Source organism: Canis lupus, chromosome 12 (genome assembly GCF_011100685.1).
Source record: "Canis lupus familiaris isolate Mischka breed German Shepherd chromosome 12, alternate assembly UU_Cfam_GSD_1.0, whole genome shotgun sequence".
NCBI classification, from domain to species: Eukaryota; Metazoa; Chordata; class Mammalia; order Carnivora; family Canidae; genus Canis; species Canis lupus.
The window spans coordinates 40,945,907-40,964,342 of NC_049233.1; the positions used below are offsets into that span (position 1 = coordinate 40,945,907).

At 41.2% G+C, this 18,436-nt stretch overlaps 1 pseudogene; it reads left to right on the top strand.

Moving 5' to 3' along the window:
- The first annotated feature begins 390 nt into the window (after positions 1 to 390).
- LOC100686981 lies at positions 391 to 1,243 on the top strand (annotated as a pseudogene).
- Positions 1,244 to 18,436: the final 17,193 nt, after the last annotated feature.

An 18,436-nucleotide genomic window follows, 5' to 3' on the forward strand; every position in this document is an offset into this window, starting at 1 on the left:
ACCAGTTCTAATTCTCAGATTTATCTTAAGGAAATAATCAAACGAGCACACAAATATATGAATACAAGAATGTTTTTTTGTGGGATAGCATTTAATAGAATAAAATGGAAAAAACTAAATGTCAATCATCTTGTTTAAATAAATTACGTGTTCTTGGGATCCCTGGGTGGCGCAGCGGTTTGGCGCCTGCCTTTGGCCCAGGGCGCGATCCTGGAGACCCGGGATCGAATCCCACGTCGGGCTCCCGGTGCACGGAGCCTGCTTCTCCCTCTGCCTGTGTCTCTGAGCCTCTCTCTCTCTCTCTGTGACTATCATGAATAAATAAATAAAATCTTTTAAAAAAAAATAAATAAAAAAAAATAAATTACGTGTTCTTCAAGAGAATACCAAATGACAGATGACACTGATGCTGTGGGAGGGCCGAGAGGCCCCAGAGACCTGGAATGAGAGGCCATAGTGGCTTCTGTGGAGGTTTCATCAGTGGCATCTGGGGCTGGAGCCATGACAGTGGTCAGGGCCAAACCTGAGGTGGGGGAGCTTGTGGAGGCAAGGTGGAGGACAGGGAGTGGATCCCCGTCACCAAGCTGGGCCACCAGGTCAAGGATATGAAGATCAGTTCTCTGGAGGAGATCTATCTCTTCTCTCTGCCCATCAAGGAATCTGAGATCCTTGACTTCTTTCTGGGAGCATCCCTCAAGGATGACGTTTTGAAAATCATTCCTGTGCAAAAACAGACCTATGCTGGCCAGTGGATCAGGTTCAAGGCATTTTTGCCTTCGGTGATTACATGAGACACACTGGTCTGGGTGTCAAGTGCTCCAAGGAGGTAGCCATTGCCATCCATGGGGCCATCATCCTGGCCAAGTTTTCTATCATCCACATGCAGTGAGGCTACTGGGGGAACAAGATTGGCAAGCCCTACACTGTCCCATGCAAGGTGACTGGCCACTGTGGCTCTGTGCTGGTGCATATCATCCCTACCCCCAGAGGCACTGGCATTGTCTCAACCCCTGTGCCCAAGAAGCTACTGATGATGGCTAGTATTGATGACTACACCTCAGCCAGGCGCTGCACTACCATCCCAGGGAATTTTGCCAAGGCTACTTTTGATGGGATCTCCAAGACCTACAGCTATCTCACCCCTGACCGCTGGAAAGTGATGGTGTTCACCAAGTCTCCCTATCAGGAATTCACTGACCATCTTGTAAAGACTCGCACTAGAGCCTATGTGCAGAGGACCTAGGGTATGTGCAGAGGACCTAGGGTGCAGAGGACCTGGGACCTAGCTGTGGCTACTACATAGTTTTATACAAGAAAAATAAAGTGAGGGATCCCTGGGTGGCGCAGCGGTTTGGCGCCTGCCTTTGGCCCAGGGCACGATCCTGGAGACCCAGGATCGAGTCCCACGTTGGGCTCCCGGTGCGTGGAGCCTGCTTCTCCCTCTGCCTATGTCTCTGCCTCTCTCTCTCTCTCTGTGACTATCATAAAAAAAAATAAAAAATAATAAAAAGAAAAATAAAGTGAACTAAAGTTTGTTATACATAAATAATTAAATAAAGAAATAAAGAAAGTTATATCTACACAACAGAAGAGTATGCAGCAATGAAAAGCTATGTGGATGCATGCCATAGTAATATAGAAAGATGTTGAGTTATTACTGAGTTTAAAAATTAAACTGGGAATGATCTTTAAATGCATACCCAGGACAAAATCTGGAAAGACAACTCCACCATATTGACAATGATTATTTCTTTGAAGTGATAGTGACCTTTAAAATTTTCCTTTATTTTGCTTAATTCATATGATTTACATTTTCTACACTGAAGATATAATATTTTATAGCAAAAATGAGCCAATACTTGTAACTGAAAGTAGTAAAACCAACTTTACTTGCTAACAGTCATACTATACATTTAGACTGTCTAAGTACATTTGGACTGCTATTTTAAAAATGCCATAGACTGGGGTGGCTTATACAACACACATATATTTCTCACAGTTCTGGAGGCTTTGAAGTCCAAAATCGAGGTGCTGGCAGATTTAGTGTCTGGTGAGTACCTGCTTCCTGGTTCAGACACAGCAGTCTTCTCCCTGTGTCCTCATATGATAGTAGAAGAAGGCAGGGGAGCTCTTTGAGGTCTCTTTTCCCTAATCCCATTCATGAGAGCTTCACCTTCACAACCTAATCACCTTCCAAAGCTCCTATCTACTAACATTATTGCACTGGAGATTAGGTTTCAACATGTGAATTTGGAGGGGGACTCAATCATTTGTGATTCAGTCCTGCTCATGCTTTCAGCACCCTGGAGAGTCCCCCCTCCCGCTCAGGGTCAGCCCCCACTTTCCTGAGGTCCTGTTCAGATGCCTGAACACTGTAGGAAACAAGAATCAGAACCAGACCATTCTTCCTTTCTTTGAGGAAGGTTTTGCACAAGCATCTTCCAAAGCCTTCTTCACAGCAACTGCTGTGCCACCCCGCATCCTAGGGGAGGGAGGTTGTCACTGTTTTCCAGGTAAAGATGAACAGCACCATGATGCATGTAGCTACAACAAGCATTGAGAGGCCGTGGTTGAAGACATAGAATGCCATACTCCAGAGCCTTCCTTAGACTCTACAGATTTTGTATGATGTTGACACTGTCTTGTCCTGTCAAGATGAGTCTGTGAATGAGACATAGCACTAATTTTTCATTTTTAGCACTCCTTTGAAACTTAAAACACATTATTTTTGGCTTTAGAACACAAAGCTCTTATTTTCTATTAACAAATGAGAAGTAAAATAAATTACATTAAGCTGTGCTGTCAGGTCTTCATTTTGATGAGATTATTTCTACTGAAACATTTAATTCGGCATGGTTTATGCATTGACAATAACCAGTATATTCATTCCCCAGTGAACTGGGAATCAAATCCTCTGTTTGAAGGAATCATTTATATGTATATTACAGGTTCATTAAATAAAACAAGTGAAATCCGTAGCTGCACAATATTACCAAAATACTTTGCAGAATACATTGTGATCCCTTTATTGCCCGATGTTGTAATTAAACTCATGTGCTAAAAAGAAATACTGAAAACAGTTCCATTCCTTTCTGAATGAAATACATTCTTTTCAGTTTTAGAAATTAAAACTAGAAAATGCCTATATTTAAGGCAAAGTGCTTTCAAAACTAATCCCGAGGAGGAGAATTCTTAATATGGCAGGTCGTTAGAAATGTGAGTTATTTCCTACCAGGCCTTTCTTAAGCTCCAGCCCCCAACCCTTTTATCTGATTCTGAAACTGCCTCAGACATAATTGGGTTTCCTAAGACCTGTTTCTCTCACTGGACACAATTGTGAACAAAGAGGACTGAACTGGGAAAATAATTAAATTTAATGAGAGAGACACTGGGGGAGTGTGAGTGGTTTCCTCTGTTTTCTTTGATCTAAAATAATGAATGTTCATGCAGCAAATAGAGCAGAAAGATTACAAACATCTAGTCCTAAACAGGGGTGGCACTTTTATGCAATCTAATGAAATCTCCTTCAACAAAACCATGTTCACAACTGGGTTTGTTCAACCGTGACAGAACATCCTGGAGCTCTATATTTTTAATCTTCGTTTGTACCAACTAAATTGTACAAAATATGCTCTATCCAAGGTACATGAAAGGTATGCCCAGTTATTTCTATCCCTTCAGGTTTAGGATTTAGAATTTTCTCCTTTAGTTGTTTAGGAGCTTATTTTATTTTATTTTATTTTTATTTTACTTAATTTTATTTTTTACCCTTTGTATGAAGACTATCTTACCTGCACATCCTTCTGACACATGGCAAGACTGTGAGCTCCCTCAGGTAAAGGACAATCCTGTGTTTATCACTGAATATCACACATTTCCTCCCACTCCATTATCAATGGCCTCTCTGGCCACCTGGCTTCCACCTAACTCTTGGGGAGGCTGGAAATGTAGTTGGTCAGTGCTGAACATTCTGACAGTAAATCCTACCGCTGCTGTGTAATTTCCATAGGGTACTCCATCATATGGCTGTGCCATAAGTATTTTGAGCAATTCCTTATTGTTGGACATTATTGTGATTTTCCATTTCTAGATATTATAAATAATATTGTGGCTTAAGGGGGAAGAATAACTCTAATAGTTTATGCACATTTCCGGTTACTTCAGGATAATTTACTAGAAATAAATTGCCTCTCCAAGGGAGGCATCCTGACTTTTACAGTAGTGATCATCAACCAGGGAAGATTTTCCAATCCTCCTCTCCCCACACCAAGGGATATCTGGCAATGGATAGAAACATTTTTGATGTCATAACTTGGGTTGGGAGGTCGATGCTATGGGCATCTAGTGAGTAGAAGACAGAGATGCTGCTAAACACCCTATAATGTACAGGACAGCCCTCATGATGAATAATTACCCAGCTCAAAATACTAATAATATGGCTGAGGTTGAGAAACTTGTTTTAAACTACAAACATGTCCTAAGTGAATACATAACCCTCTGTAGTGTATATATATTGTATACCTCCTCATAGTAGTAATCCACCTGGAACTCTTACAATTACTTCCAGAAACTGTATTTCATTGACCAAAAAACTCTTGCATTTGGAATAGAAATTAATTCTCAAATAGTCCTTTATGTCCTTTCTAGTTTTGTATACATTGGTAGGGTCTCTCCGAACTTGCTAATGGTAACAGTTAAAAAAATCCAATCATTTCACTGGCCTAGAAACTCATTTTCATCCTAACCTAAATAGAATCTAACTAAATTATGCCCTTTATGAATGGTAGCTTATAGTTTTAATCCCATGGGGAAACTACATTTCAGATGTACATTTTTTTTTGTTCAAATGGTTTAGACTATTTTTATTTTTTATTGTTTTATGTAATTTTCAAATTTAAAAAATATGTAATAATATTTGGGAGGAATTTGAGTATTAATTTTTATCTTCATGATCAAATGGCAAGTCATCTTGATCTTCCATACAAAGCAGTAATATATCCTTTTTTAAAAAGTTCTTTTCACAATAAAATTAAGTAAAACAGGGTCAATTGGAAGAATAATATTTAATAATAGTGTAGATGGCACATAAACGTCACGAAAATTTGCATGGTTATAGTTAGAATGAATGATGTCTGATAAGAAGTGATTTACCCATCCTAAAGAGCCCATTTTTAGAGTTCTGGAAACTGGATGTATACCTTTCACTGTCAAGGTGACAGAAGATGGTTCTCCATCCTTGGTGTACATTAGAACTTCTAAAAAATGGTGACACCCAGAGGCATCTGGGTGGCTCAGTTAATTAAGCATTGGACTCTTGGTTTCAACTCAGGTTGTGATCTCAGGGTCATAAGATCAAGCCCTACTTAGGGCTCCAAGTTCAGGGCATGGTCTGCTTCAGATGCTTTCCCGCTTTCTCTCCTCTCCCTTCTGCTCCTCTCCCCAACCCTGCCTTTACTCTCTCTTAAATAAATAAATAAATAAATAAATAAATAAATAAATAAATAAATAAAATCTTAAAAAAAATATATGGTGATACCCAGACCCAACTTCAGACCAATTAAATTAGAATCTCTGGGTGTGGGGCCCAGGAACGGGCATTGTTTAAAGCTCTCTTTGTAGGAGGGTATTGAGTGGGAAAAATTAGAGAGACAGACAAACCATGAGAGACTCCTAACTCTGGAAAACAAACAAAGGGTTGCAGAAGGGGAGGTGGGGGGGGTGGTTGGGGTAAATGGGTGACAGGCACTGAGGAGGGCACTTGATGGGATGAGCACTGGGAGTTATAGTATATGTTGGCAAATCGAACTTCAAAAAAAAAATGAAAAAAAAAAACGTTCCCTTTGTAGTATGCAGCTAGAATTCAGAACCACTTGTACAAGATCTCTTCCCTTCTCTTAAGGATGATTTCTAAGATAAAGTTTTGAAATGTACATTCAAAATAAAATGTACAAGTTAGCTAATAAACAAAGGGAAGAGCAAATTCAGTTTTTATGCATTTGATTTTGAGAACTATACTCAGTTTTGACACCTTGTTCTAGAGCACCCCAACCCCCCACACTAATAGCCTACGCAGGAGAAGCTGTTCCCATCCCATGAGGTTCCCCTCCTAAACCCACTGGGCTCTGTAATCTTGTTACTGCCTGTGTAATGAAGAACAGATCAGTAGCAGTAATAAAAACAAGCTTCTGCTTAATCCAGTTCTTACTATATACTATCTTTTGCTACAATGCATCAATGAACATTACTGCACACACAACATTTTGCATATATTAAAGTATATGTCTGTAATACCAAAATCTACATATGTACCTTCTTTACAAAAGTGGAATTTGAATATACATTCTTCAGCTTTTTATTTGGAAATAATCTCAAACTCAGAAAAGTTGCAAGAATGGTGCAAAAAAATTTTTTCCCGAATTATAGGAAAGTGAGTTGCTGACATGCCTTAGCTCCCAAATACTTTATTATGTATTTTCTACAAACAAGGACGTTCTCATATAACTGCAATACAGCCATCAAAATCAAGAAGTTAGCACTGATACATTATTCATTCTAGCTTTCATTCAGATTTCACCAATTATCCCAAATGTCCTTTATAGCAAAGGGATTCAGTCCAGAATCAAATGTTGGATTTAGTTTTCTCTTTAGTTTTCTCCACTCTGGAAGAGCTCCTCAGACGTTCCTTACTGTTCATGACCTTGGTACTTTTGAAGACTACAGGTCTGTTGAGGTTTCTCTGCTATTTCCCCATGATAAGATTTAGGTGTGCACTATTATGGCCTCACAGAAGTTTTGCTTCAGTCTTCTCTTCGTATGCTACCAGATGGTACACAACTTCAGTTAGTCCTATATCTGGTGGTGTAATTTTGCCTGATTAAGGAGATGTCGACCAGGCTTCTAAAGTGACTTTTTCCCCTTATAATTAATAAGTATTTTGTGGGAAGGTATTTGAAAAACCTGTATATTTATCCCATTCTTCAAGCTTTCAATTCATTCATTCATACATCCATATCATCATGAACTCATGGATTTCTAGTTCATTCAATAGGTTATAGTCCTTTTGTGTCATTACTTATTCCAACGTTGACATTCTTCCAGCCTTGGTCAGTGGGAACCCACTCAAGGTGGTGTGTTATTTCATATATCATCCTTTGATCACTACCTTATTTTCTTGCATCATGAGATGTTCAGGCTCAGCTTTTTGCTTTCTCTGCCCCCAGCTCTGGTATCATCCCTTTATCCAAGGACTTTGGGATTTTTTTTGACACAGAAAAGTATTTACAACCCAAAATCTAGGCACCAGATATGTTCATTACTACAGAGGTGTCACAACTTGCAGGCCTTCCCAGGGGTCAGAACTATCTGTATATGCATATACATAGACACACTCACGTGCGCACACGCATGTATATTAACATCACACTGTTTTCCTATAACTACTTCTATATTCTAAAAGCCATGAGTTCACACCAATATTCTCAATTACAATCCAAAACCCTAGGGTTCATTCCGGTCTTCTTTCCCATATCTGTAATTCTGTTCTCCAATACTGAGAACTCTGTCTCATGTTATCCTTAGTGTATTTACTAATTTTTTTTTGTATTTACTAATTTGATGTGGGGACACCCTCTTCACTCCATTAGGACTCTGACCCTCTGTACTGAACTTCCACTGGATTTTAATGCCTTGTTCTGGGCCACACCCTCCCCCCACCCTATACATTACATCCTACTTGGGCTCTGGAGCCTTGTACCAACACGTCCCATACTATGCGAATTTCACATGCTCCTTCATTCAGCACACCTAATGCTATGCAAATTTTTAATTTTGAAGTCTTTTTCCCCAAATGCCATTCAGAGAGGCTCTTAACACCAATATAAGAGCACCTGTCTCCCTGACACCTTCTACAATGGAGTGTGTGTGTGTGTGTGTGTGTTTTAAAGATTGTATTTATTTATTCATGAGAGACACACAGAGAGAGAGGCAGAGACACAGGCAGAGGGAGAAACAGGTTCCATTCAGGGAGCCCGAAGTGGGACCCGATCCCAGGTCTCCAAGATCAGGCTGTGGGCTGAAGGCGATGCTAAACCATGGAGCCACCTGGGCTGCCCCTACAACGGAGTGTGTTATCACACTTTTAGTCCTTTGCTAATTTGAAAAGTGAAAAGTTCATATAGCTTCTTGTAACTCAAACTGTATTTAAAGAAAAACAAAATAATTCTACAAAACAATTAAAATTCATATTCTCATTAAAACTCACACTTATGATTCCCTTAGCATTCTTAATCTTTGATAGTAAGCATCAAACTCTTGTAAAAGGCTGAAATCCCTTCAGTTATATAATAGCATATTTTCCTGTTTAATAACTAAATTGAGTTCCAGAAACATGTTGGTCCCAGATTTAATTGAAAGGAATAGCAAATTTTAATGTCTAATGGGACAAGAAAAGTAACACATCAACAGTCTGTTTTGACTAAAAGAGTTGTCAAATCAATAATTAATTGTACTTATGTCACTTTATCTGGGGACAAAAATTGAATTTAGAAAGGAAAAAGGCCTCATCACATGAAAATAATGGAAGGCCTAGGTCATTTGATTTTATGTCAAAGTTTTGGAGAAAGTCAGAGTGCCACAGCAAGACCTTGATCTCAGAGCAGCTCCCAGCCCACATTTTATATTAACTGGTGGTGGTCTTTATGGAGCATTGACAGTTCATTAGAAGCAGCATCGTTCACAGTGAAGCCCTTAGTACACAAGGTGCCTAATGGAAACTTATTCCATTTGCATTTACCCAGTAAGCACTACTGAAATATCTATTCAGATTTCTCTGTGCATGACCCATAGCCAGATCAGAGCAGCCTGATGCACTTATTCGGCCAGTTTTCCTCTTCTAGGCATGGCAGAGGTAGACATGTGAACTTTAACAAGTTCTAGAAATAAAATATAATATATCCTAAGGAATTATGCCACTTATATTTATAGTTAATAGAATCTTTTTTTTTTAATTTTTATTTATTTATGATAGTCACAGAGAGAGAGAGAGAGGCAGAGACACAGGCAGAGGGAGAAGCAGGCTCCATGCACCAGGAGCCCGACGTGGGATTCGATCCCGGGTCTCCAGGATCGCGCCCTGGGCCAAAGGCAGGTGCTAAACCGCTGCGCCACCCAGGGATCCCTAGTTAATAGAATCTTAAGAAAAAAAATCTTCATGATAGTTTAGATTTTGTATAATTTCCTAGATTTCACCAAGTAACTAGAAATTGTCCAAGGCTTTCCATTTGGGGAAGCAAGAGGACATTCTTTAGTCACACCTCTGCAACTCAAATTCAGTGTGTGTCAAAAGATATTCTGGGATTTTATAAAAATTCATTTGGCCCACTCCATAGGAAGAGGGCATTCAAAAGGTTAAATTAATTTTGCTAGCTACATTGATGAGACTGAGGACCATCATCACAGCAATACCTCATTTATCCAGCATTAGTGGGTAGAACAAACTTTTCTCTGTGGATACATTTCCAGGATAGCAGAGATTCCCAGATAATTGAAATGATTTAATTTTAAATATTTTTGCTAATATTTTCTTCTAAGTGTCATCATTCAAGGGATTCTAAAAATAGAAAGTAACATTTAAAGTTTTTATTTTTCAAGTGAGGATACTAAGGCATAGTGAAGTTAAGAAATATGCCCAAGATCCCACAGTGTCCTGTCTGGAGCAAAATGAGGCAGGAGGGTCATTATAAGCCATCATCAAGCAGGTTACAGTTTCATCCACCATGACGCAAGAAGTAGGGTTGCAGGAGTCACTGAGATTAATTATGGGAGGGGTCACTAAGTGGCACAATCAAAACTCAAGGGAGTGAGGAGGAGATAGAATTGGAAAACAGTGGCATTTATTGGAGAATTTCTGCTTATCCTTTAAGCCTCTGTTTAAATGTCATGTCTGTGTGAAACCATAAATGCGTGGCCTAAAAGAGGAAGCAAGTGGTGAAATAAATATTTGTGTGCTCAGCACATCCAGCATTGTCTGACATATGCTAGGTACAAAAGATAGGTTAGTGGAGTAGTTCAATAAATACATGGGTAAATGATAAACAAATGAAAAATGAACACAACCGTGTAGGGATTTAAGGTCGTCTTATGGACAGCAGGGATTGGCTGAGGATGGATAGGCCTTCAGGATGACCTCTTCCCATTGTAACCTGGGTTTCCTGAGCCTTTCCAGGTGCTTCTGATTCTGTCTCATTTCTTTCAACTCAAACTCCCAGAAAGCTAAGCTTATTAAATCATAATAATTGGAAAAATAATAATTGGAAAAAATTAATAATCATAATAATTGAAAAAAACAGCAATAGAGGGCAGCCCGGGTGGCTCAGCGATTTAGCGCCGCCTTCGACTTAGGACGCGATCCTGGAGACCGGGGATCGAGTCCTGCGTCTGGCTTCCTGCATGGAGCCTGCTTCTCCCTCTGCCTGTGTCTCTGCCTCTGTGTGTGTGTATGTGTCTCTCATGAATAAATAAATAAAATATTTTAAATAAAAAAAAAACAGCAATAGGATTCATTGATTCCCAGTGTGGGGTGGGGAGAGCAATGATTGATTCCTTTATTTTTTAATCAAATATTTATTGAGGGTCTACCATGTGCCTGGTGCTGTTAGAGAGTCTGAATTCAACAAAGTTCTCACGTTTGTGGATCTTATAATAAGTAGGACCAGACAATAGAGAGATGGGAATATGATAAACTATAAGCTTCTGATGAGAATGATTAAGACAAAGCAAGGTAGGGCGCTTAGAGACAGGGAGGAACTAACATTTTAGACAGCCCAGAGAAAAACATCTCTCAGAGGAGGTGGTTTTTAAGCAGAAACCTGTTTTGTCCCTTGTATATCAGACCTGCTGCTTCTTCGAGTATCAGTGCTAAGGTGGACATGTCAGGCTCGGGCAATTGGTTGGATCTGATGAATGGAAGTGAATGACCCTTCAGAAACGTTTGTCTTCCTCTTCCCCATCATCTCAGCTCTGCAAAGAATAGTATGTCCTGGTTCATGAACTTCATTTACATGACTTTCATTGGAATTTTTATTAACCAACAAACAACTTTCTATTTTATCTTATCCATTGGGCAATGAATTTTAAATTGAAAGAGTTTCAGAGGCCAGTTTCACATCACTGCTTTAATTTCTTGTTTGTCAAATTGTATAGATTTCCAATGCTACAGAAAGGAAGGGCAATTGGGCAAACGAACACAGGGATGCCTGTGATTCCCTCCAGGCCTTCAGATGAATGTTCTGCAGCGGCACATAATAAACTACTTTCCTTTACCTACACAATAGATAAAAGTGGGAATTTAAGATTCTAAGTGTTGTTACCCCATTCTCTGTCCTCGGGCTCCTCCACTGCATCCCTGTCTGTATTCCATATACTCCTCTAAAAGGCAACTATGTCTAAGATGAAAACTATTTTATGTATCAGAAAAAAAAATACAATTTAAAATACCTGGAATTATTTCAGACGCCGAAGATCCTTTAATGAATCTAGACTTGTCTCTGTTTTCAGCACCAAATAATTCAATAAGGTAAACTAAGGAATCCAATAAACGTAATTTATCTGTTTTATCACCTACATGTTGAAATTAAGTGTACAAAAATGCTTAGAGTAGATGTTAGAGCTCCTTCCTGAGGGAAGTCACATGATCTACTCTACCTCCCACAAATGCTCCTTTTTATAACCAAGAGCCATTTGTTTGCTCTTAACAGCAAATAGCACACTCCATCCTCCAAATGGCCACCTGCTCAAGCCCAGCATTTAATAAAGACTAAAATGCTGTAGTATCCAGTGATAATACAAAAGACTTCATGAGGCTGATGGAACCAGATTATCTCAGAAAAACTATCACTGGAGTGTCAGTTTCTTAAGTGGATTAGACTGGATTGAAGCCTGTATTATAAGCTCCTCCTATTCTGGAAAAGTCTAAATCATTACAATATCTTTTATGATAAAGTTTTCTATATAGATCCTGGAAAGGAAATGAAGCACTTATTAAGTGCAATGTACCAGCCATCAGCCCAAATTTTCATCCAGTAGTTCACAGCCCAAGATCCACTTTACAGGATGCTGAAGAGTCTAATCCCTCTCAAATGTCAGTGGCAGGTTCTGGGATGAGATGTTGGAAAGTTACCTGTGATGTGAGGGACCTGTTCTCTATTTTCATTGCTTATCCTTTGGAATTTTTATTTCAGGCTGAAGAAAATGTATTTGAGGCATGCACACAACCAGCCTGTATTGGGGCTACCCACAGGAGAGACACTTGCTTGAGTGGGAAGCATGGGGTGGGAACAGGGGCCTTCTTGCCACCTAGTACGTCAGTGGTCCTCGGATTTTATCATATATCAGAATCTCCTGGAGGCCCCACCTCCAGAGTTCTGATTCAGTGGGTCTCAGAGGCTGGGGGCAGGATGGGGGCTGTGGGGAGAGGTGAGAATTGTCACGTGTAACAGATCTCCAGGAGATTCTGATGCCTCTGGTCTGGGACCACACTTGGAGAACCACAGGCCCACGGCACCCTTTCAGAATCTCTCAGGAGGAGGCTGGTGGCTAGCTGGGAATAGCACCCTGGTGCCTGCTTCTCCATCTCCTTTGGTACCATTTGTTCCACTCTTACTCCCCACTGGCTGGTTTTCTCACCATCCGAGGTCCTCAGCAGTCATTGCCATCCCTAAGCTTTGGCTTTCCCCTGCCCCTGCCCAAACACCTCTCCTTCTCTTTGCCATCTCCTCACCTTCCTTCCACTCTCTGAAGTTCCTATCATATCCCATTCCCCACAAAGACTGCCTGACCCAGCCCATGCTCTCATTTTTCTCTCCTTTTCTTTAGCTCTTCTGGGTTTTGTGCTCTGCAACAAGTCTCGCTTCAGACTGATTCATGGGCTTTTCCCTCTTCAGCTATTGTAAGCTGCTTGCAGGCAGGGCCTATTCACACAATTACCATTGGAATTTTTATTAACTAACAAACAACTTTCCATTTTATCTTATCCATTAGGCAATGAATTTTAAATTGAAAGAGTTTCAGAGTCCAGTTTCATATCACTGCTTCACAGTTGTAATGGTATTTAATGTATCGAGTGTTTACCATGTGTAAGGCATGGCACCAAGCACTTTCCTTGTATTGACCTATGAGGTATCCCTTCCACAAGTGAGGAAAACTGAAGAACAGAGAGAGTGAACAATTTGTTTAAAGTAACACACACAGGTAATACTTTCTGGGGCCAGAACGTAAGCCCTGGCTGCCTCACGACCCATTGGTCATGAGGGGCCTTTGGCACCTCATGAAAATCACTCAGCAAAGTACCTGACTCCATAGTGCTGTGAGCACTCTGTAAGTCTGTAAGTGGCAGCCATGGTCCCAGAGGGGAGTGCTGACTCCCAGGTGGTCACTGAGATTGCTGAGCAGACACACAGCCTAACTTGTCTTCTCATCATTTTATCTCAGCCAATGCCTTTGGCATTGTTCTGAGCACACACAGATGATGTTCACAGACTAGACTGTGTAGAGTGGCTTTCCAAATAGTCAATTATTTTGCACCATGCTATTCACCATCTATTATCCTATCCCATATTTGAATGAGTGGGACAGACTTGTGAGGGTGCCCCATGCTCACTAAACAATCTTTATGCTTTAAGATTCACTGCTCATTTGGCCTCTTAATAGCCTGGGACTTAGCACAGCAGGGCATGCAGCATATTCCAACTACCAGATGTGAGGGCAGAAAATAAAATATTATGCCAAGATAACTTATTTATGACCATATTCATAGCACTATCTTTAAAAATTGAACCAAAATGGGTAATATCAAGTACAAATAATTGTATGAAAACATTTGCTTTGAAAACTGTACAATAGGCAGTCATTGTCTTGCTATTCTTTTGCTCAAAAGAAGATCCTTTTTTTCTTTTGTCAAATCTCTTTATTCCCCTTAGATGAACGTATTTATCAGTGCACTGATAGGCTAGACTATTATGTGGATAGGGTGTCCTCTATTTAATGTAAGAAGCTCTAACATTTGTAGTTCAATGAATAACACACACGATTTATCACATATCAAAATTCGGAATATACTATGTAGCCGTGCTAGCCAATATACTAATTTATCCTCATAGGGAATCTACTTATCTAACTGAGACTTTTCCCCCATGAAGCATTGAAGTATACTCTTCCAGGGACTCCTGTTTTCTTCTGTTTAAACGATAGAAAATAATCTCACAAGCAGAAAGCACTTAACTCAAAACCTTGGAGACCCCGTTTCAATCTGCATCACCCTGCCATCACTGTGAGGACCAACGTGCTAATGCAGACAAATGGGCTTTGCTGACAGTGGGTGTCATTGGCTGCACATCAGCTCCCCTGGGCCAGGTACATGGACACCAGCGTAAGCGATGTTGGAGTAGTTGGGTGAGCGACATCAGGAGGATGGTGGGGGGATGCGCCTCTAAGCGAGAACAGGTGTAAAGGAGGTGGCTTGCCCCAATCCTGGCTGGCGCTGTCCAGACCAGGGTAGAAGCTCCGATTCTAGCAGAAGCTTTCACTCAAAGATGCAGTGAGAGGGATCCCTGGGTGGCGCAGCGGTTTAGCGCCTGCCTTTGGCCCAGGGCGCGATCCTGGAGACCCGGGATCGAATCCCACATCGGGCTCCCGGTGCATGGAGCCTGCTTCTGCCTCTGCCTGTGTCTCTGACTCCCTCTCTCTCATTCTGTGTGACTATCATAAATAAATAAAAAATAAAATAAAATTAAAAAAAAAAAAAAAAAGATGCAGTGAGGGTTGTGCTGCAAATGCCAGGCCCTGAGAACCGGGGCTCGAGTCTGAGAACCGGCTAGTGGGCAGTCAAAGATGTTGCCTGCAGGACCATGTTTTTGGTCTCATTTACTAAGAAGAACATCCTCAGCAGCCTTTCAACCTAGCCTACCACCACACACACACACACACACACACACACACACACACACTCACACACGAGATGGTCCTTCCCCAATCACCTATGCTGATGTGTGAGAGGGATAGGGAAAATAATGAGTGATTGACCCCAAACTTCATGTCCCTTAACACTCTCCCTCTCATCTCCATACTCAATTATTTTACCAGCGCTTCCAGCAAGTCATAACCTTGTGGATTTACCCAAACTGGCTTCTCCAGGCCTCTGACTGCCCAGTGCTTTCTTCTGTCGGCAGGAAATGAGGGAATGTAGGAAGTTCCTGGAACCCCTGCACTGAGGGATTGCAGATTTCTCTCTGGAGGCTTCCTGGAGGCTGGGTCCCTAAGTGGGCCTCTCCTCTTAACCAAAGCATCAGGCTCCCTCTAGAAACACCGCAGTCCTTGGTACAGAATACATTTAGTTTCTGGTCAATTAGCTGTTCTTTCTTCCTCATCCCAGGCTCATCTTAGAAAAGCAGGTTAGCTCTAAATGTGATGATCATGAGGGGAAAAGTGCGTAGGTGCGAACGCCATGTGTAAATTTAGAAGCATTGCCACCTTCCTCCAAAGCTATTTCTTCCTTCTTAAATCAAGAGAAGAAAGTTTGTTAATTTCTTGGTTGAAATCGTTTCTGTCATTTTAGTGTGTACTTAAGGCTGCTGCAAGCAAATGTGTAGCTTTTTACTGAATTGTATCAGCTTTTAGAGCTGCAGATTTCAGAAAGCTGCTCCAGATCTCAAGCTTCTAAAGAAAGTGCCAGTGAGATCGATGCTGCTATATCTGGCTCCAGCGTCAGATCCCAGGCGCCTGAGTGAGTTTTGAGCAAGAAATTATTTAATAGGGGGATAAAAGCCTCCATTTCTGCCCAATTCACTGATTATCAAATGCTTTTGCCAGGTTATCTTGTCCTTGGTGTAATTTAAAGAGAATTGTTATCAATTGCTCTTTGCTTTTGTTTTGATCTTACTTCCTATTAATATATGGGTGAGAGTGGCTGGGTGGTCTGTTAACAGCCTGGTTTCTTCATAATACCTATGCCCTCCCCCATAATTCTCTTCTGTGTCTCAGAGGAAAACCAAGAACCTCATTCCGCAGAAGCTCTTTCCCTTTGCTCCTCCAGTTTAGACTTGGCCAGTGAAGAGAGACATGAAAATGGAGAAGCCAGTTTTCCTTGGCACCAGCTGCAGGCAGGCATCACTTGGATCCTTGGTATATGTGTTTGTGGGTGGGTGGGGAGGTCCTGAGAAACATCCACCAAGGGCAGCTTAATCACTTCAGCAGCTGCAATTTCGCTTGAGATTTCCTGCACTTTCACGTGTCCGCAGAGCCACATTCTGCCCCTTACCTACCCAGCCCTTCTAATGGTGTGTAAGCCTTAACTCCTCTCTCAAATCTCAGTGAAAAACCTACCATGGCTTCTTTTTCCATGATTGAACCCTGATACGGGGGCAGAGGGTTCATTTTGTCATGCAGCTCTTTCCTTATAATTCCTACAAACAGGTAGGAATTCAAGTATTTCTTAAATTCACATAACTTACATTTCAGTGTCTTAAATACTGGGGGCACACATCAAAGATAAAGTCCTCACCTTCCAATAATTCCAAATAAAATGGAGATACAATGATGGCCATGCAGACATGGAAATGCGTGTGTAAGCACAACAACTTAAAGTGTGTTCCAAGGGAAGATTTGATCAGGGAACCTGTTCGAAGCATGGAAATCATTTAAGTTTGTCTTTCTTTCCAAAATCTTCTGCCAGAAATGTTCAGTGGATATCGTTCCCAGATAAATGCTGTCCTCCCCGACTGCATTCCTGAGCTGCTCTGACATACCATCCTGCCAGGGGCAGTTTTAGCACCTGTCACTGTGTGCCCAGGACAAGGGAGGAGGGAGGCCTGTGAGCACAAAGATGTGGGTTTAATTTTCTATGGCTTCTGGCATATTCACAGGGGACTCTTCGGAAGAACTGAGGGGTGAAAATAGTGGCCATGAGTAATTCCATAAAAGGGGCATCTGTCAGAAAGATTGGAGCTTCAGGAGACAGAAGGCTCTCCCTCAAATAGGCTAAAACTACAAGGAATGGAAGGTGTGCACAGAGGTAACCCAAGTTACTCCCACCTGTGCTGCTGTCCTCAGCATCCATTCCATTCTCAGGATCTCCTCCTTATGGAGAAATGCTGGTGCAGGCCCTTTATTTTACAGATAAAATTTACAGGAAGATGGCTGCAGCCTTCCCAAGTGAGACACACAGAAACAAAACACCATTGAGTCGCAAAAGGGGAGCATGGCTTCCGGTGCTTATTTTCTTAGAAACAAGGACAACTTTCCCCAATGTCCCTTCAACACACTGGCCAGAAGTGGGTCACAAGCCCATTCTAAAATCTGTCATTGGAGAGAGAATAGGACCAGACAAACTGGCTTAAGGTTCAGTTTGAACCCTAGACCTAGGAATAGGTCCCCACCTTTTTGTCACGAGGGAGTGGGCTACTTTGTCACAAAGGAGTGGGCCACTGCTGGATCTTTGGGCAATAAGAAATGAGGCAACATCCATTGGCTTTTCGAGAAATGGGTCAATTAGGGTAACTACTCATTGTAAAAAGAAGCCAGGAGGAACCCCAAAGCTTGGCAGGGGTCTGCTTTTCTTGACGCCTACAGATCTTTGGGGAGCTTTCATAGGACTCACACCTTATTTTGCAACACCACATACAACTGTACTTGAATTACATTGTACTTCATATATATTTGCACTCAGTTATTTCTGAAATTCAACTTTCAATCCTGATTTTCATAGAAGGAATACTTCTTTACCATGACAAAGTCATTGTCAGAAGAGAAGCTCAGCATGGGACTGAGGTCACAGAAATAGGAGTCCATCTTCAGTAACCTCCACATGTTGGCTTTGGTCTATTTTTCTCTCATATCATGTAATCCAGGTGCCAGCCGGGAGGCCAAGGTTATGAATGGAAGTGGAAGGTCCACAGATGGACCTGCTGGGGTGATCCAGCCTATCACTGGAGCATTTTTCTTGAACATTTCTTGAACATTCTTGAAACTCCAGCAAGGCTGGGGCTAGGTTTTCACCATTAGTATAGTTGGAGCAAGCTGAACCCCATGGTTACGAGTATTTCAGGTTTCAAGATAGAGAGACAACCAGAAAACATTCCTATCACGAAGATTATCCATACAGAGACCTTTCCACAAAACGAGACAATACCAATCCCAACAGACCTGGAGATGACCTGGTCCAGTGTTTACTAGATATTATTAGGTGTTCTGCAAAAGCAGAGGTCTCATAATTAATTGTGTTAGGGAAATGCTAGGTTAAACAAGGTTAAACAGGCTCATTTACTTCATGACCTCTCAGAGCCTTTGATATGGTGCCATAAATTGTGGTTCTCCAAAAGAGAATATTATATTCACTGTTTCCCAAACATATTTGATCACAGAATACAAACAGGAATATAGTAAGACT